The sequence below is a fragment of the Heteronotia binoei genome, chromosome 21 (assembly GCF_032191835.1).
Source record: "Heteronotia binoei isolate CCM8104 ecotype False Entrance Well chromosome 21, APGP_CSIRO_Hbin_v1, whole genome shotgun sequence".
Lineage (NCBI taxonomy): Eukaryota > Metazoa > Chordata > Lepidosauria > Squamata > Gekkonidae > Heteronotia > Heteronotia binoei.
Genome location: NC_083243.1, coordinates 46,057,189 through 46,078,119, shown reverse-complemented (window position 1 = coordinate 46,078,119; position 20,931 = coordinate 46,057,189). Strand labels below are relative to the sequence as shown.

The 20,931-nt window shown below is 44.7% G+C and overlaps 1 pseudogene; it reads right to left on the bottom strand.

The window, feature by feature from the left end:
- Positions 1-2,878: 2,878 nt before the first annotated feature.
- The window catches only part of LOC132589570 (uncharacterized protein C5orf34 homolog), a 106,609-nt pseudogene continuing 88,556 nt past the window's right edge, over positions 2,879-20,931 (bottom strand).

Below are 20,931 nucleotides of genomic sequence, written 5' to 3'. Positions count from 1 at the left end.
TTTAATGTGCTCTCAGGACTGAATGTGAAAGTGGGAGGGGGAACTCATGAGAGTTCTTTTTCCCCTAAATGAGTAGTCAGTCAGCCAGCACTGTCAGGAGAAGATACGTGTATGTGTGAATGAGTTGGAGAGTGGGAATGCTGGCTATATTGGTCTAAATAATATCTTGAGGTTCCACTCCAAACAATAAAGAGAAAACATATAATTTTGTCTAGGAAAATGCCTGCAATGCAAAAATAGTAAAAAATGAGTTATAAAGCAACTTTCAAATAAAGAAAACCATGGAAAGCTGAAGAAAATAATCAACAGGAGGTGGAAGGGAGAAATGATAACAATGAAAAGTGGGATGAAATTTTGGGAAGGAGTTTGAAAATGTGAAGGAAAAGTTCTACAGTTCAGACTTCAATCCGTATCTGAAAAATTGAGACTTCAGCAGCCTGCTGCCTCGCGGCTTGGCTGCTGGGGATCGTTTGCCTCCCAAGACGGGAGAGCAGACTTTCGTGTGCACTTTAGGCGCGACTTTAGGGGGTGGGGTTTGAACGTGCCTCTTGAGGCCCTCTGCCCCCTCTTGTCAGTCCCTCGACATTGCTCGGAGTGTCAGGAGCTCGTTTTTTGCTCTGCCGAGCTTTGGGGGATTGGGCCTTGCGCGGAGGCTGTTCACCTCTTCAGCTGTGTCCTGCAGGTCTGGTTGGGACCTGGGGGCACTTCAGGAGGTCTGTGTCAGGTCAAGAGCGGCTGAGATCGTTGCTGGATTATTTGTTGTTGTTTTTTAAGTGGCGGTTTGTGGTGCGCAGCGGGGAGACTAGACCAGTGGGGTTGGGTGCTTTGTATGGGCTGCAATGTGGGGTGGCTTTTGGGTGCTTCTCCTGCTTGAGGCCTTGCCACTTATCCACCCCCCACCTCCCCCTTCATTGCATTTCCCTCATTTTTTTTTGGTGCCTCATGGTGTGGTGGCCATCTTGGGGCTCATGTGCTTGGGGCTTCTGTGTTAGGCCTTGCCACCTACCCACTCACCACCTCCCTCTCTCAGCACATTTCCTGGCTCTTTGGTTTGGGTGGAGTGGTATCACCTTATTCACATAGTTAGCCACATCCACATAGCTAGCCACTCTGGTTGCTTTTGGAGTTGGGGTGGTTAGGTGGCCTTTTTGGTGAGTCTGCTGCTGGTGGCCATTGCTACTTTTTCTTGGTGGGAGCGGGGCAGCCATTTTATACAGGCATCTTCAGTCTATGTCATAGGCAGCGGCCATTTTAGAGTGTGGGTTGTGAGGCCATTTTTATTCATTCCTCCTTCTTGGTGGGGGTTTGGCGGCCATTTTATTGGTTTTCAGCCTGTGCTAGGGCGGCGGCCATTTTAAGGGTGTGAGGTTTGGAGGCCATTTCGGTGGTGTATTTTTGGGGCGGCTATCTTAGGGTCTGTGTTCTGTTTTTCTCTTTTGGCTGGCATTCCTTTTAATTAGAAGAATGTTGGGACGTAAAGGGGCAGGAAAGTCTAAGGGCAAGCAGCCTGCACGTAAGGTTCGCCAGCGCCGATCTCGATCGGTAAACTTCAAAAGCTGCGGATTTCCGCGCCGACGTCCCAGTGCGCATGCCCGGAGCCCCCCCCCCCCGCGCATGCTCACTGGGACAGGAGTGGACATCCCGCCAGTTCCTTCTGACCGCCACGTCAGCCCCTCAGGAGGGACCGTCAGCAGCGGGGAAGGTCGGGCGGGTAGTGTGACTGAACAGATGACCACTCGAAGATCATCAGTTACAGGTAGGAAACCTGTTTATCTTCTTCGTGGTCTCTGTGCATCACACTGATGGGAGACTAGCAAGCTCAAGCCTACCTGGAGGCGGGTGCGACGGTCCATCACGAGGAAACGGACTGCAAAACAGCGTAGCCCACAGAGGAAGCTCGTCTCCGCCCCAGGTCCAACGCGTAGTGGGACACGAAGGTGTGAGCTGACGCCCAAGTGGCAGCCTTACAGATGTCCTGCAGTGGCACTCCCTTCATGAAGGCAGCCGAGGTTGCCATCGCTCGCGTGGAATGAGCCCGCAGAGGGCCGGGCAGTGGCCTCTTGTGGATCAGGTAGCACAAGCGGATTGTTCCCGTGATCCATTTGGACAAACGTTGCGAGGAGATCCGCAGACCCGTGGAGGGTCCAGCGTACGACACGAACAGTCTAGGGTCTCTCCGCGACTGACTTGTGCGGTGGAGATAGAAAGACAGCGCCCGCTTAACATCCAGGGCGTGAAGGCGCCGTTCTGTGTCGTTAGCCGGCGACGGGAAATACACCGGCAGAAAAATCTCTGAATTCAGGTGGAACGACGATACCACCTTTGGTAGAAACTTAATATCGGGGCGGAGCATCACCCCATCCGCTGAGAAGTTCAGGTAAGGGGCGTCACAGCGCAGCGCCGCTGCTCCCCCACCCTTCTCGCCGAAGTGATGGCCACCAAGAAAGCCGTTTTCCAGGCCAACAAGTGAGGAGAGCAGGAGGCCATAGGCTCAAAGGGTTTCCCCGTTAGGGCCCTCAGGACCATGGGCAAGTCCCAGGCTGGGGCAGGGCTGATTGCCGGGTACAGTCTCGCCACGCCCTTGAGGAACCGCTTTGCGTCCGGGTGCGTGAAGACCAACCGGCCCTCTATACGCTCATGCTGTGCCGAAATAGCCGCCAGGTAGACCCGCACGGACGATTGGGCGAGGCCCTTGTCCAGCAGCGCAATCAGGAAGTCAAGAATTACGGGCAGCCCCGCGCTAGCGGGGGATACAGAGCGACTGGCCGCGAACTCCGCGAACTTTGCCCACTTAGTTGCGTATGACTTCCTCGTGGACGACTTCCTCGAGTTCAGCATGACGAACTGTGCCCTGTCGGAGATCAAAGGCGCCATGCCGTCAGCCTGAGATGCGGCACATCGTGATGGAGGATCCTGCCCTGATAGGAGAGGAGAAGGTCCGGGGCCTGGGGGAAACGGTGATACCTCCCCTTGGCCAGTCGCAGGACCAGGGGGAACCAGTGCTGCGCGGCCACCATGGCGTCACCAGAATCCCCCGCGGGCGCTCCCGCAGAAGCTTCTGCACGACCTTGGTCAGCAGCGGGATGGGTGGAAACAGGTACACCGTATGATGAGTCCAGGGGATTAGGAGACCGTCCCCAAGAGCCAGGGGGTCCACTCCCCCCCTGCAACAGAACAGGGTGCACTTCGCATTGTACCTTGTAGCAAACACATCCAGCTCCGGTGTTCCCCAGCCGAGGAAGACCGGATCCAGAAACTCTGAGTTCAGTTCCCACTCGTGAGACAGGGCTCCTCCGCGACTGAGGAAATCTGCCTGCACATTCTTCACCCCTGGCAGGTGGGCTGCTTGCAGGGAAACCCCCAACGATCTGCACAGCTCCCACAGTGAGATGGCCAGGTGGCAGAGGTTTCGGGAGACTGTCCCGCCCTGCCTGTTGACGTACGCCACCGCCGTGGTGTTGTCGGTCATCACCGCTACTGCTTTTCCCTTCAGAAGGTTCTGGAAGGAGAAGACGGCATTGAAGATGGCTAGGAGCTCCAGCATGTTGATGTGCTGCTGACTGTAGCGACTCGGCCACCTGTCCCCCACGCATATTCCCCCCATGTGGGCACCCCCGCCTCCTTCATCTTCTGATGAGGATGTGGAGGATGAGGTGAATGCGGCTATTCTTGCGAGGCTGCGTGCCCTTGAACAGGTGTCTAGGTTACCACCTTTGTCAGGTTCTAAGAAGGGGCCTGTTTCAAAGATGGCTTTTCAGGTCAATATATTGACTTGTTTGTCTATTTTAGAAGGCAGGTCTGCGGCTGCTGCCAGAGAAACTTTGAGTTCTGGTGTTCTGGATGCTGGAGCTGGCACTTCTTCTGGAATGGGTGGTGCAGGTACCGCTTTGGTACCTGCCAGACTTCCAGGTAAGATTGGTGATGGTTCTGGGGCCGGCACGGGGCTTGTCTGGCCATGGGGGCCCTGGGGTCCAACTACACCTGCTGGCGCAGGTGTGGCTTCTGGGAGTGCAACCACTTCTTCTGCTGGAGGTGCGGGGCCTCAGACTAGCTGGGCTTTGCCGCAGGGTCAGTTCGGATCATGGGGAATTGGCCTGGGGCAGGGCAGTTGGGGGTGGCACCTCCCTTAGCCGGGGGTTGGGGTTTACCTTCCCTGTATGGTTCAGTTCCTTTTGGTGCTATGCCCATTGGTGATTGGTGCTATGCCCGTTGTCTTACCTTTGGGTGATCACCTTTTGCCGGCCACAAGAGATAAGATACTAAAAGGTGAATATGTAGATATATTCTCCCTTTTATTTTGGGAATTTGAAAAAAAAAAAAGACAAGGAGGAGCTTGATGATAAGGAGAAGGAGAAGCTAAAGAAGAGGAAGGTTGATTGGACCTGGGCCAATTGGCTTCCGGGTTTTTTTATTTATGCAGGAGTGATAGCACGTGCTCAGCCCTGGCAGGTGGCAGCACTGATCCAGTACATAGACATCATATACAAAGGGTATACGATGTTCAGCAGCCCGGCCTGGATTCAATATGACGAGGAATTCAGGATGAGGGCTGCCTTGTACTATTCCCTTCCCTGGGATTGGATCTATCAGCAGTTGTGGCTGCAGGTGATGTCACCGGCTCGGCCCAATTTGGGTGACCGCTCTGACAGTGGCCATTTAGTTGCTAAGGCTTCCTCCTCTCAGGCTTCTTCTTCTTCATCTTCCCATGGTTCAGCGGGGCAGGCAGTTCAACCCCACTTGCTTTGTTGGGAGTTTGGCTCACAGGGGGTGTGCAATTGGAAAACTTGCCAGTTCAAGCATGAATGCCCTCTGTGCACTGGCCCACACTCCTTTAATAACTGTCCAAGAGTTTGGCCACAGAAGGGTCAGAAGAGACAGGGTAGGAGTGGGGGTTATTCCCAAGTTGGAAAAGGCCCCAGCCCAATAAAGCTGGGACCTCTTGAACAGTGGCTACCCAGGTACCCGCATAGAGCCGATAGTTTATATTTGTTGCAGGGTTTTACATTGGGTTTTAGAATTCCTTTTCAGGGTTCTCGGGTGCCAACTTGGAACCTTAGTTCGGTTAATGGTTTAGAACACGTAGTGGAAGCTAAAATTGCCAAGGAGCGGGGGATGGTACGCATGCGCTGAGGAAGCCGGCTGTTTGCTCGTCCTCCCCTTTGGATTGGAATTTTAAATAGCTCAAAAGAATGTAAATAGCCTTTTGGCAAGACTAATTGAAGAAGGAGCTTACTTACGAAGGTCTGAAGAACGTAAGAATTCCTTTCTGGGTCGCAGAGGGTAAGATAACAACTCTTACTATCAAATTAAGGAGGCAACGCCCAGGCTAATTACTCAGCGGTTGCATGTAGCTCCAGAAGAATAAATAAGTAACTATGGCTAAATCCATTAAGGAATTATCAGAGCAGATGTCTGCTTTCCAGGCTTTAATAATGTCGTCCCAGGACCAGATAAGATCTGAAATTAAGTCAGTGAGAGAGGCAGTTTCAGAACTGGCAGCTGAACTCAAGACACACGGAGCATTGCTGTCTCGGCTAACGAGCTAGCCTTATCTAACAAGCAGAAGATAGCCCAGCTGAATACGCAGCTTACAGAACTCTCTGACCGTAACAGAAGAGCGAATTTGATTCTGGGTGGAAATTCAGAGGAAATAAATAATAAACTGCTAGAAGGAACTCTTATAGACTGGATGGGTGAGCAAGGAGTTACTCTGCAATCTCAGGACATTGAGAGGGCTCATAGACTGCAAAGGAGACAAGATGGTGGTGCCCCAAGGGAAGCCATAATCAAATTTTCAAGGGAAAAGGCTCAGCAGACAGTTTTCAAGACTTTGAAAAAAAAGAAAGATCTTTCTTTTAGAGGAAGGAAAGTTTGGGTGAGGGAAGACTTTTGCCAGGAAACCATCAGAAAGAGGAGGCTAATGAGACCCTTTGGGCAAAAATTATATGACAATAAGATTAAATTCTCTTGGGGGGTACCCTTCCTCAATAATTATTTTTAAAGACGAAAAAAGGCTGGTGGCCCGCAACCCTAAGGAAGCAACAGAACTCCTTACTCACTTGGGCATCGCCACAGACGACCTGAGAGACCCGAGAGAGGAAGAAGAAGAAGAAACAGTGGATCTCAATGTGGACCCGGGAGAAGGAAGCTCAAGTAGACAAAAGAAAAGGCCAAGGACGGACTACTAAAGGGAAGTATAAAACAATTTGAGCTAACTTTAGGTAGAAGCTAGAAGAGGAGGGTCGGGGTGCGTACTCCCTGGAAGGTGGAAGACAGGATGATTGCCTCATCCAGAAAGTTGTCTGTGCCACAGGGGAAGGGAATGGGGGGTGGGTTTTTAGTAAGAATTAAAGTAAAATACCCTCAGCCAGTAGGGCCCAAGTTTGTTACAAATAAAGAGAATGGATAGGTCTTTAAGAGTGCTTTCACTGAATGTGAATGCCCTAACATCAAATCTTAAGAGATTCAGAGTAATTAAAATGGCTAAAGAACAAAGAATTGATCTGTTGTGCCTACAGGAAACTCACAAAAAAAATGATAGAAAACCATTGATAAAAGACTTGAGGTGGCAGGTTTTAGCAGAAGCAAGAGGGTCTTCCAAAGCCAGAGGGGTAGCTACATTGATTCGTAGGGATACTAAGGTGGAGGACATTGAAAAATTAGTAGATAAGGAAGGTAGATACCTGTTAGTTAAGTTTAAGCTGGAAGCCATAAAAATCACTATAGTAAATGTTTATGCACCAAATAAAAGACAAAGGAAATTCTTAAACTTGGTTTTTAAGAAGATACAACAGTTTTCAGAGGGCGAACTAATTGTAGCAGACTAATTGCTGAGCAGACAGGTTAAAACAGATAAAAGGAAGTACTTCTTCACCCAAAGGGTGATTAACATGTGGAATTCACTGCCACAGGAGGTGGTGGCGGCCACAAGTATAGCCACCTTCAAGAGGGGTTTAGATAAAAATATGGAGCAGAGGTCCATCAGTGGCTATTAGCCACAGTGTATGTGTGTATATAAAATTTTTGGCCACTGTGTGACACAGAGTGTTGGACTGAATGGGCCGTTGGCCTGATCCAACATTGCTTCTCTTATGTTCTTATGTAGTGGGTGATTTAAATATGGACATAACCAAGAACAATAGTATTAAGCTAAGAGATTGGGGCTTGAAGGACGCCCATGAGTTTACCGACACGAGACCCAGCCCGACACACATTTCTAGTAGACATAAAACAGCATCCCGCTTAGATTATATAATTTTGGAAAAAAAATAATAAGATGGCAGTTAAAGAGATTAAGACCCATCCAATTTTGATTTCTGACCATGCCCCTATAAGTACAGAACTAGAACTAAAACTTCCCTCGACAAACAGACCTTGGAGATATAACAACCTGTTAATGGCAAAAGAAGAGGATAGGGAATACTTAATGACACAGTTAAAATTATGTTTTAGGGAAAATAGAGGCACTGTGTCAACTAATATATTATGGGACGCTGCTAAAGCGGTAATAAGGGGCCATTTGGTTAGGAAAGAAAAAGACATAAAAAGAGAATGGTATAAAAAAAGGCAAACAAAACTTAATGAATTGGAGGAGTTACAAAAAGAAATAATGGGAAAGTGTAATCCTAGTTTACAGATTAGAATTAAAGAGATTCCAAAACAGTTGGAGGCCCTAGATACGGCAACAATATGGAAAAAGGAAATAATGGTTAGGAACGACTTCCAGAGGAATAGTATTAATACAGCAAAAAGGTTAGCTAATTATTTGAAAGTTAAAAAGGCAAAACAATCAATTAGAAGTATAAAAATTAATAATAATACAACTCAAAACTCTAAGGAAATCACTAAGGCATTTGAGGACTTCTATAAAAAGTTATATATGAAAAAGAATATAACGGAGGTGTGGGACACACCTAAGCTAATCATAGAGGAGGAAGCGAAAGCCTCACTGGGAGCTGAGATTACACTCCAAGAGATAAAGGAAGTAATAAAAGTGCTCAAAAAAGGTAAATCACCAGGGCTGGATGGCTTTATTTCTGACTTTTATAAAGAAATGGTAGAAATTATAGCACCCGAATTGCAGGTAGTTTTTAACGAAGTCTTGGAAGGAAAGAAAGCCCCAGACTCATGGAAGGAAACAGAAATAATTTTGATATTAAAGCCCTAGAAAGACCCGGAAGAAGTAGGTTCGTATAGGCCCATTAGTTTACTAAATCAAGATTATAAGATCTTTGCTAAGGTTTTAGCAAATAGACTTAAGAGAGTTATCCCGTCAATTATAAAAGGGGACCAATACGGTTTTATTGAGGGTAGATCTATTGCTCATCCCATTAGAAATATCTTAAATGTACTGCTCCATGGCCAACAGAAAAAAATAGCTCTGTTAAAGTTGGATGTTTACAAAGCCTTTGATACTCTCTCACATGAATTCTTGTGGAAATATTAAAGAAGATAGGTTTAGAGGAATGGTTCTTACAGGCCATACAGGAAATATACAAAGGTGGTAATGCAAAAGTTAGAGTCAACACTGACCATTCACAAATGTTTCCAATTCAAGGGGGGGTAAGACAAGGCTGTCCACTATCCCTGCTCATATTTATAATAGCTATAGAACAACTAGCAGAGCGAATTAGGAATGTGGGGAGAATAGAGGGGTATAAGTCAGGTAATGAAGAAATGAAAACTAATTTATTCGCGGATGATATCATAGTAATTATGTCAAACCCCAAAGGTGGAGTTAAAGAGATTAAGATAATTTTAAATGATTTTGAAAAGTGTTCAGGGCTAGGAGTGAATATGACAAAATCAGAAATTCTATACCTTAATGTTAATAGAGAGGAAAAACAGGAAATAAATAGGATTAAGAATATAGGAATGGGGGCCAAGAGACTTAAATACCTAGGGATAGTCCTGCAAAAAAATATGGACAAAATGATAAATGAGAACTATGGTAAAATATGGAAGAAAATAGAGAGATATGAATAAATGGAATCATAAAATACTAGGGATATCAACTAGAATAAGATCCCTTAAAATGTTCTTGATACCAAAGTTAATGTATTTATTCCAAACGTTGCCCTTAGGTTTGAGGAAAAATCAAATTGAACAATGGAATAAAGCAATTAAAGTGTGGATTTTTAATAATAAAAACTGTAGGTTTCATAAGAGAATTCTATACAACCTTAAATCAGAATTAGGTTGGGGAATCCCAGATTTAAGTAAATATTACGAGGCCTTCCAACTAAGGGCGTTACTAGAACTGAGTGAGGATAAGGTACAGAAGTGGATTAATTTTGAGAATGCAGTTAACAGTGGTATTGGGAGATTTGGTATTTTTTCCACAGTGTCATCAAAAGATCTAAAATTAGCCATAGGGCCCAGAAGAGCATCATTAGAAACCTGGATGAAATGGTACCCACAGTGGCTAGGAAAGGTTTCAAGATGGACCCCCCTAGAAGCTATTGTTAAGGAGGTGCATGCTATAAAATGGTGGGAAAGGCTTAAAAACAAAGGCTATTATAGAGTGGGCGATATATTTAGGGGTGGTAAACTAAAACCTTTACAGGAAATTACAGAAGATTTAGGTAATCAATACTGGTTAAACATAGCAGGCTTACATAAGATAGTTAAGAAGATCAGTGAAAAGGGAGAGCTTTGGTTAGACGCTCCAATGGAAGAGATATATAAAGTAATGGCCAAACAAAGGAAGGGTCTAGTGGGGTCACTATACAGAAAAATGATTTCAAATAAAGATAAAATAATAGTATATTTACAAAAGATTTGGAGTCATGAAGGTCAGTTAACAGAGAGGTTGGCTGGGAAAATCTTGGAAGGACTAGAAGGGATTAAAGTAATCAAATTTAAAGAACTGGAATATAAATTTTTCACAAAATGGTACAAAACACCCGCACAAATAGCCAATATATTCCCAGGAATGAGTTCCAAGTGCTGGCATTGCAAACAATTTAAGGGTTGGTTTGCACATATGTGGTGGGAGTGTGAAGAGGTTAAACCCTTCTGGGGGGAAATTATTGAATTTATTAGAAAAGTCTGCAATGTACCATTAACCATTGGCTTTAATATGATGTTGTTAAGCACAATAGGAAGTCCGGCACTAAGTAGACCCACTCAAAACCTTGTCAAGGCAATGATATTAGCGGGGAAGGCGGTCATCGCTTTGGGGTGGAAAGATAAAAGTAAATGGTCAATAGAAATCTGGCACAACTATTTGTTTGATTACATACAGTCTGACATCGTGGCAACAATCAACAAGGATTCCACGTGGGAAGATAAAGTCAAGGAAATTGAGACCAGATGGAACCCTTATTTAGAATGGATCTCGGGAGAAACAAGGAAGGACATTCAGTGGAAGATCAAGACTTTGGGCCCTTGGCTGAGGGGGAAAGACTAAGAGAAGATGGGGAGGGTTGGGGGGGGGGAAGGGTTATTTGTAATTCTAACATTCATATGTTGTAATGGTCAATTTTATAAGAGTCAATAAAACATAAAAATATTTATTTAAAAAAAAAAGATTTCCAAAGGAGCAGGCTGAGGGCAGGATTTTGAGTTCATTTGTTAGTCCTCCAGTGGTTAACCTTAGGGTTTCCCCTTTGGGGGTGGTTCTGAAGAAGGCACGTGGTGAATTTCGTTTGATTCACCACCTTTCTTATGCCAAGAGTTCTTCTGTTAATGATGGAATTCCCAAGGAGCTTTGCTCAGTTAGGTATACTACCTTTGATCAGGCCGTGGGCGTCATTCGACGCTGTGGTCAGGGGGCTGAGCTGGCAAAATGCGATATCAAATCTGCATTTTGCCTTCTCCCTGTCCATTTGGATGATTTCGAGCTTTTGGGTTTTTCTTTTGCAGGGCAATTTTACATGGACAGGGCTTTGTCTATGGGCTGCTCTGTATCATGTACTGCTTTCAAGTGTTTCAGCACATTCCTTGAATGGGCTGTGTGCAAGAAAGTGGGTTTGCAGGATATTGTCCATTATTTGGATGACTACCAGTTTGTGGGTCCTGCAGGTACTGGACGTTGCGCTCAGTTGTTGTTTGGTTTTATTGAGCTGGCTGCTGAGTTGGGTGTGCCATTAGCCAAGGAAAAAACGGAAGGCCTGGCCCAATGCCTTGTGTTTTGGGGTATTGAGTTGGACACCCTAGCGCAATCATCCAGGATTCCTGGTCAGAAGCTGGAGGATTTAAGGGGTAGGATTAGGACTTTCCTCCTCAAGAAGAAGGTTACGCTTCTTGAGCTTCAGCAGTTAGTGGGGCACCTTAACTTTGCTTGCAAAGTGGTTGCCCCTGGAAGGGCCTTTCTGCAGGAATCTCACTTTTTTAGAATTTTTTTCCCATTTTAGTTGTGGTTTGGTTGTGGGGGAGCAATATGGTTGATCGCACCGTACATTTTTGGTGTGATAACATGGCAGTTGTTCGTGTTATTAATTCCCTTTCATCCAAATCGCAATGGGTTATGAGGTTGGTGAGGGCCTTCACTCTGCGTTGCCTGCGGCTTAATATTTTGTTTTTGGCCAAGCATGTTCCTGGGGTGAATAATGGGGTGGCTGACGCTGACGCTGTCTCTCGTAAACAGATGGAGAGATTTTGTCAGCTGGCCCCGGATGCCAATCAAGAGGCAGTGCCAATGCCCCAGGAGCTATGGCTGATTGGAGAGCCGAGGCCTGCAGAGAGATAGGCCTAGCCATTGCACCCAGCACCTTTCTGGGGGACTCAGGGTTAGTTAGTGTCAAGTTCCAGGAAGGATGTTTCTGGTAGGGCGTTATTACTTAGGGATGTTAGGTTAACCGGGGTGGGGTGGTGGTAAGGTGGTTCTTACCGTCCGTCATTCTAAGATGGACCATCAGGGTATTGGGACTGTTTTGGAGCTTGGTCTGTGTTCAGAAGCTGATCTTTTCCTGGTTTCCGCATTGGCTGATTATTTGGTGGTACGGGGTGTTACACCTCAATTAACTTTTTATTGGGGAATATTAATATTTCTTAGCTCAAAATGGTGAGTCTACAACAGGTGAGGTGAGCAGAGATCTCTGTCAATGTCTACAGAGATAGACCACTGAAAATCCTTTGGTTAATAATGGATTTTATTATAGGTATAGGGTTTCAGATGGTTACATCCCAATCAAACGACTTCAAGCATACAAGAGGAATACAAGAGGTTAGCTGAATAAGTATGGATGGGGGAAGGTGATACAATACCTTGATCTTGCAGGGTAGGCTCAGTCAGAGAAAAATGCAAGGCCTCTGGAGGAAGATTTCTCTTGAGAGGAAGGGGGGGTGAGGGTAGGAGGGATGGAGGGAGGAGAGGATGGAGGAATCCCCTTTTCTTTCCTTTTTTTCCCCTTCTCTACTCTTCTTCTCTCCTGCTCTAACCTGACAGGTGGGGTTGCCTGTTTTCTAGGGTAAATTACATCACATCAAGCGATTCAATTACCCAATGAAAAGGGAGAGTGTCACACCAATGGAAAATCAGAGTGTCATATGTGGAATATCCAATCAGAGATCTTTTGTGTCATAGATCCATACCCCAAATAGGAATTTTAATTACACTGGCCAAATGACTTTTTATGACCCTGTTCTTCCCAAACTGATTCCTTTGAAGCTCCCAAAAAGTGATAATTTCTCTCTTAGCGTCAAACATGATAGGCATCCATCAAGTGTTCAGGAGACTGGCTGACTTTGATGGCCTTAGCAGTAATTAAAGAAAAATAGAAACTTTGTTAAAAGTAAAAAAAAATGTGAGATCAGTTACAGGTATACCACACATTCACAACAAGATGAGCACTTAACCCTTAGCCTTTGTGTTTTTGCTGTCTTGCCCTGAAGAATAACAGAACATATATATTTATTTATGTTTTGATAACAGGACTTAAAAGGTTGCCAAAAGAGTGAAGGCATTTTACAGCTCTACCCACCGGTCCCTCTCTGGGCCTGGAATTCTTCATTTCCAGGAGCAGAAAGATGGTTGCTTCTTAAGCTTTCAGCATTGGCCATCATGTCTGTCCAGCCTGTGAAGCAGACTTGACATCAATTCAGCCTGCCTGAGGCCTAAGAAGGAACTGGATTTGTCTCCCTTATGTGCAAGAAAGACCATTCCAATTCAAAGGGGCATTGCTGTGTCATCTTAATATTCTAGGGTTACATTGCAATATCACATTCCAGGGGTACAGGGGTGTCTTCCTGGATATCAGGGGAGGCTGCGAAGGGTTGTTTTGTCATTCTGGAGGCAGCCCTCTGACAAAACAGCAGGTTTGGGTAGTGACGTCTAGGGCCTTAGCTCTTTTGGGGTTATCAGGAGTGAGGTTTGGTACCCACTCCTTTAGAATTGGGGCGGCCTCTATGGCTGCGGTTTTGGGATAATCTTCTCTGTCCATTCAGTGTCTTGGCCACTGGCGGTCGCAGGCTTATAAAGGTTATATTCGCCCTTTGCTCCATTCATAGCTTTGTTTGTTGGAGCTGGGGTAGTTATGGCTAGGTTTTATAACTTGTTTGTTTCTTTGTTTAGATGCTGTTGTTCCTGGCCGGAGGAGCCGAGTTCTGATCTGCGGGCACACTTATGTGTTTTGGGCGGCACATCAAGCTCGGAGAACTTCTGTTGGCTCTCAGCTGGGGCTCAGCAAATATGTTACAGTTAAATGGCGGGGGACCCGGGGTCTTCAGTGGCCTGGCCTGCTCCTTTTTTTGTTTCATGGGTGTTTGGCTCCTCCTCCTCAGGTTTTGATTATTCACCTGGGGGGGGAATGATCTCGGGCTGGTTAAGGGTAAGGCCCGAGATGATTTCAAGTACATAAGGAAGAGAGGGCCTGGTGCCATTATAGTTTGGTCAGTCATGATTCCACGCTTGGTGTGGCGCAGTGCTTGGAATCCAGCCGGGATAGAGAGGGCTCGTTACAGAGCAAATAAGGAGATCCGCAAGATATTGGAGGGTGATTTGGACCACTATTTGCCTCATCCGGATATTTCTAAGGAATATCCTGACCTCTACAGAGGGGATGGGGTGCATCTCTCAGAAAAGGGTAATATGCTTTTCCTGAGGGTTCTTCGGCAAGGGCTGGTTTTGGCTTTGGGCCTTTCGGTGGGTGCTAAGCTCTAAGTAGACACTTGGCCTTAGTTGTGTCAGGTTTACTGAGTTTATGGTGCCAGGCGGCCTGGGGAGGACCGTTTAGCCTCCCCCTTTTGAGGAGTTAGGAGTCTGGCAGGATCAACCTTTGGGTATTGGTGACCCGAGGTGTGTGAATGCAGACTGTCCTGGAGACTCAATCGGATGGATGCCTTTTGCTGAGACGCGTGTATGGTGACTGGTGCCCTCTGGTGCGTGCCTCCCTGCTGGGCCTGCCTGACGGGAGCTGTGATACACAGCTCCGGCTGGGGGGGCGGGTCTCTTGCCTGCGAAAAAGGCAGGGGAGCAGTCTGTGGAGACCCCTGGTCCTGACCTGGTCGCAGTTCTCATTGCCCTTGCTGTTGCCAGGATTATTTAATAAAGTGGCCCATATTTTTACCAAATCACTTTTGTCTGCCTCTTTATTCTGACTTGGGGGGCAATTGAGACTTCGGCAGCCTGCCGCCTCGCAGCTTGGCTGCTGGGGTTTGTTTGCCTCCCAGGACAGGAGAGGGGACTTTCACACACACTTTAGGCGTGACTTTAGGGGGCGGGGTTCGAAAGTGCCTCTTGAGGCCCTCCACCCCCTCTTTTCAGTCCCTCGACATTGCTTGGCCCTCCCGCCTGCCCTGTTTGATATATAGGCAAGTGCTGGTTGCCTCCTTTATGGAGGGGCCGGGTAGGAATTTTTTACTCCCCGGCTGTTTGGCTTTTGACTGGGGTGTGTTTTTTGCCTACCCTGTGTAGCATATCAGTGGATTGTGGAATTGGCTTCGGGATGGTGCCTTTTGAGGGCAGGTTTTACTGGGTTTATGGTGCCAGGTGGCCTGGGGAGGACCATTTAGCCTCCCCCTTTTGGGGAGTTAGGGGTCTGGCAGGATCAACTTTTGGGTATTGGTGACCCGAAGTGTGTGAATGCAGACTGTCCTGGAGACTCGATCGGATGGGTGCCTTTTGCTGAGACGCGCATCTGGTGACTGGGGCCCTCTGGTGCATGCCTCCCTGCTGGGCCTGCCTGATGGGAGCTGTGACACACAGCTCCAGCTGAGGGGCTGGGTCTTTTGCCTGTGAAAATGGCAGGGGAGCAGTCTGTGGAGACCCCTGGCCCTGACCTGGGGTTCTGGTTGCCCTTGCCATTGCTAGGATTATTCAATAAAGTGGCCCATATTTTTACCAAATCACTTGTGTCCACCTCTTTATTCCGACGTGGGGGGCAAATGTCTGGATCAAAACCAGTTTTGAGAAATGAGGGGCAACAGCAAGTGGTGTCAGTACACATTCACACAAAATGAATGTAGAAGCTAGTAGAAGGAGCAAGTCAAGACAGAACTGAATGTGGTAGGTAGAAGGTTGCTTTGGGGTGTGCACAAAGAATGCAGCAAACAGCTGGTGTAGAAAGGACCACATATTCTTGGCCAAACCTACCTCACAGGTTGTTGTGAGGACAAAACACAGAAGAAGAGAATGATGTAAGTTGCTTTGGATCCCCATTGGAGTGAAAGGTGGGATATGAATAAATAAATAAATAAGTTTTAAAGAGAGGAGAATTTTCACATGGTTAAATTTAAGTCTGTCAGTGACTGACCTAGCCCACTCATTTACACTTAGTTAAGACTACTGAAATCAGAATTGTTAGGACATTCTGCGGTCTAGAACCCTGAAATCCAGCACACATATATTCCAAGGCACCCAACTATAAAACTGGGGTGCCCATTTCTGTATCCCCCCCAAATGGATAATCTTTCACACTAGACTGGAAAGATGTGTAAGATTTTCTCATTGACGACTGTTTTCAAGACACTTAAAAACAAGTTTCTCTCTGTTTTAAAGACATGTGGTTGTTCTGTGGTTGCTAATAAATGACAAAGGAAGAGCATTTGTGGATCTTTCACCAGGGAACACAGAAAGATGAAATTTAGCACACACATGGTCCAAGACACTGATTACTGGAAAGAGAGAGAGAATGTAAATTCTTTTCTTAGAAATAGAGAGCAAGATGTGTACCAATAAATGGTTATGGTTCTTCTAGACCACCCAGAAACCTCAAGGCTTACTAATTATATGAAAAGTTTGAAATTTTGATATTTATTCCCTGACAGGCAAAATGTGGACCAAATCCAGCAAAAATGAAGCCAAGTCAAATGCAGGACAAAACACTGGGCATCCGGAGTTTCACTGCCTATTCATACACTTAACATCTGATTATGGTCTGGGGAGATCACACTTTTTGTAGTAACCTGTGTCAGTGCTTGCAGAAGGCAAGCTTGATTCGCTTGAATCGAATACCTGAAACTGATTGAGTAATTGAATCACTGGCAGGAGTACTGAAACAGTTCAAGAAACAAAATGCTAGAAACATTTGAAAGAGGGAATTTTTTACATCTGTACTTAGAAATCAGGAACATCAATTGTAACTAAAACATGTTAAAATAATTCTATATTAGGTAGAAACTTGTAATTAGTACATACATAGCCCAGGAGACTTGGATTAGGACAATAGTCAGATTAGGATAATAGTCGGATTAGGAAATAGGACATTACTTCCATCTCACCCTCAGAATGGGGAGCATGAAGTGTACTTTAATAGTCAAAGTGTTTCAGCACTTAGTTGTTCACACTGATTACTATGAAAGAATGAAAGCAAGACTTGTTTATATCTAAAAGCTATGATAAGAAGTTTCCTTTACAAATAGTCTAAGGAGTTCTGTGCAGTGTTCATGCTCATTCCTTTCTTTTTTATACTACTCTGTAAGTAGGCTTGATAATTGTTGCCCACAGGCAAACCCCCATCCTGGGCCCCTGGGCCCCACCCTCAGTAAATTGATTAATTGATGAAAAAATGCTAGAAAATGCTGCCCAGGAAGATGGTGAGCTTCCCTTCATTGGCAGTCTTCAAAATGTGACTGGATGATTATTTGTTGGAGATGCCTTAGGCTGATCCTGCATGGAGCAGGAGATTGGACTAGATGGTCTGTATGGTCCCTTCCAGCTCTATGACTATGATTCTATGAAAATAGCCTCCATAGTGACACTCTAGAAATTTCCCTATATCTTTATGGCATTTACCATAAAGATTATGGGAAATTCCTAGAACATCAGGAAATGTCATGGAAGCTTTCTGGGTGACCTTCAGCCAGTCACAAACCTTAGCCTAACCTATTTGACAGGGTTGTTGTGAGGACAAAGAGGCGAGGAGATGGATGTTGTAAGCCTGATTGTACTCATTGGTGAAAAAAGTGGAGTATAAATAAAGTAAATAAATAAACCTTTTCCCAACTACATTATCATCAGGCATCTCCTACAAAATCATCCACAATTTGCTGAGGCATTGCTGGTAACCCCACCTGTGGGACTGGTTAGGCTGAGTGAGTATGATTGGCCTAAAGTAACCTAGTGGGATGCATGGAAGAATGGTGACTGGAATGCAGGTTTCCCCATTCTGATCCTTTAATCCATGCACCACACTTCTTCTCACCATTTGCCCTGAACTAGCAAGGACAGAAAGCTGGACTGTCAGAATTCTATTATGTCTTACATGATTGAATCATACTTGGATTGGGATGTGATAGAATATAACAGATGATTACGAGTTAAAAGTAGTTTTTTTTAAAAAACTAAACTTAGAAGCAGCAGCATCCAGAGACCTGACATGTGAGAAACTCAGATGAGACCAGTTTGTCCTCGTACCTATGTTAGGGGTAAGAAGTGATATTCTTCTTTTTTGGGGGAAAAATGTGTAAAAGATAAAGCTATATTCTTAGCACAGACTGATTTAGGGTAAGATGAGCCAGAGAGAAAGGGGTTATGTAAATAATTAACCTTTGAAAATAACTCTTGCTATTCGAGTGTGCCTATCAATACAACATAATTACCAGACTTTATTCACTCTTTGCAGTAGGTAACAAAAGGTAATTTAAAAACCAAGACTGTATTTGCATACTGGATGGCCCCATTCCTTTCTTGGAACCTCTGATACAAGAAATGTTTCAGCCTTGCTTTAATTTGCATGCCTGAAAATTTGCATTAAGCTAAAATCTAAGGATGGTTGCCTCCCAAAGATTTGCTCCTCTCAGTTATGCACTGCCCAACTAAACTAAACTAAACTAAACTAAACTAAACTAAACTAAACTAAACTAAACTAAACTAAACTATGATGCAACAAAACTAAAATGTTGATTGGCTTAAGGTTTGATGTAAATCCTGATATGTTTAAGAAAGAGAAGCTTTTGATGTTGTACCTGAACAAAACTATTATCCTTCCCCACAAAATTTCCACTTTTTAAAAATACTGTCATGCTCTGAAGGTGGTGGGTAGTACAGGCTGTTTAATTTGGGTACCTCCCATGACAGCAGACATGTCTAAAGAAATACTTTACAAAATTTCAAGTACTGAAAAATCCCATGACCCTGTCTTGGCCTCTCCCTCTGCTTATGACTGTTTTGATCTTTCAAAGGCAGAAGAGTGAGAAAAATGAAAGGCTGACTTCCTGGATACTTAGAAACATATAATGTGTTCCAAGAAAAAGGTATGCCATTCATAATCAATTCCTGGGTTCCTATGTGACCCAAAGTAAGTAAGAATACAGTTCACTAGAGGTCATATGGGAGTTACCTGGGAACTTCCCAAAACAAATACATGGCCACCATTTTGACTGTCATTTTAGAAGATACTTTTGTGCATGTAGTTACATTTCAGAAAGGACATGAAATCTTGTGCTGTGGCTTCCTTGACAGAATCAATCTGTTGTGAGCCGCCCTGAGACACTTCGGTGAGAAGGGCGGGATATAAGTCCATTAAATAAATAAAAATAAATAAATAAATCTTTTGTTACCCTTTGGAATCTTATCTAGTTCTTTCATGGCTGCCATTCTCAAACTCAATCTCTTTCTCATTTCTTGATTGTCATTTCCCTGTTGATGATTGAGCCAATGAATAGAAATAGAATGGAAATCTTTAATAATTTCAATATCTTTGTTGGCACCTTAAAGCTGCGTACTTTGTCTTTTTGATGTTCAGCTGTAATCCTGTTTTGACACTTTTTGTTTTAACCTTCAATGGCCAGTAATGTGGTGTCATCTGCATATCTCAAACTGTAATGTTCCTTCCACCATTTTTCACTTCACTTCATCTAAGTGTAATCCAGCTTTCCTTATGATTTGTTTAGCATATAGAATGAAGAGTAAGGATGGGATGAGCTGGCTCACAAACTAAAGTTCATGATGAATTTTGGCTGGTTCATGGATCACAAATTGAAGTTCATGGCAGGTCAATTGGCACAAACTTTCCAGAAGTTTGTGGCTGTTTTTGGTGGTTCGTGAATGGCTACATTTCCAAGTTAAAGTCCAGTGGAAACTTTAAGACAGGTGGTTATTTCCCCAGAAAGCACCTTCCAAGGGGCACCTTCGTGGAGGGAGGCATAATTTGGACCCTGTAAGTCCAATTCTCACCAAACTTGGAAGACAAGCAGAAGAAAGTCCGTTGGAGATCCACTGCTAGTTTGGTGCCTTTAGCATGCTAGTGAGGCATTATATTGGGTCATAAACCAAACCGGTTCATTCTGTCCCTAAAAGTTCATGAGAGTCCATTGTTCATGAAAAAGGCACACACAAACCATGAATCAAACTAAACCATATTTTCCTGCCTATCCCTATTGAAGAGATAGGGACTTTGTTCTGTGTTTGTCATTTCCTGAGTAAAACATTTTATAATTTTCTGACTGAAAATGTCCTCATCCATTCTGCTTTTGTTCACTCTCAAAATTGCAGTGTTTAAACATCCCATCCACTCACATCAACAGCTGAATGTCTTTTTGACTTTAATACAGCTGTGTCATTAGAATAGTGCTATTCATACCTGTCCTCTGTTCTTCCCAGTAGCTAATTTAAGTGCCACCCAAACTGGGGATCCTGTCTTCCAATACTTAACTTTTTCAGTTTCTATGTGTGCAGTGTAGCCAGGAGCTCCTACAATTGTCAGGCTAAAGGAAGTTCTAGCTCTTTAGTGTTATCCAGGTGCACCACAAGGAGGCAAGCTAAAGTTGCACCCTACATGATAAACAAACAAACAAATAATCTTTTTTCAAGGTATGAGACAATCAGCTCACCGTGTTTTCTTTTGCACAATGCTAACCATGGGCCTGCTTTGTGTCTCTGAACATCTTATTCTACTTCAAGAAAGTTGCTTTAATTTTTTTTTAAGCCTCTAAGTTGATAGGAAGATAGATGTTGCTAGTCCTTAACCAAGAAGGACCTCAGTGTCCTTGAAAACCATGACAGTGAAATCGCTGATCTTGAGCCAGACATTCTGGAGTGTGAAGTCAAATGGGCCTTAGAAAGCATTACTAACAACAAAGCAAGCGGAGATGATGGTATCCCAGCTGAGCTATTTAAAGTCCTAAAAGATGATGCACACATTATGTCAACAAATTTGGAAAATACAACAATGCTCACAGGATTGGAAAATCCCAAAGAAGGGTAATGCCAAGGAATGTTCAAACTATCACACCATTGCACTCATTTCACATGCCAGCAAGGTCATGTTAAAGATCCTACAAGCTAGGCTTCAGCAGTACGTAGACTGGGAACTACCAGAAGTTCAAGCTGGGTTTCAGAGAGGCAGAGGAACTAGAGATCAAATTGTCAACATTCGCTGGATTATGGAGAAAGCATGGGAGTATCAGAAAGACATCTATTTCTGTTTCATTGGCTATGCTAAAGCCTTTGATTGTGTGGATCACATTAAACTGTGGCAAGTCCTGAAAGAGATGGGAGTACCAGCCCACCGCACATGTCTCCTGAGAAACCTGTATAAAGGTCAAGAA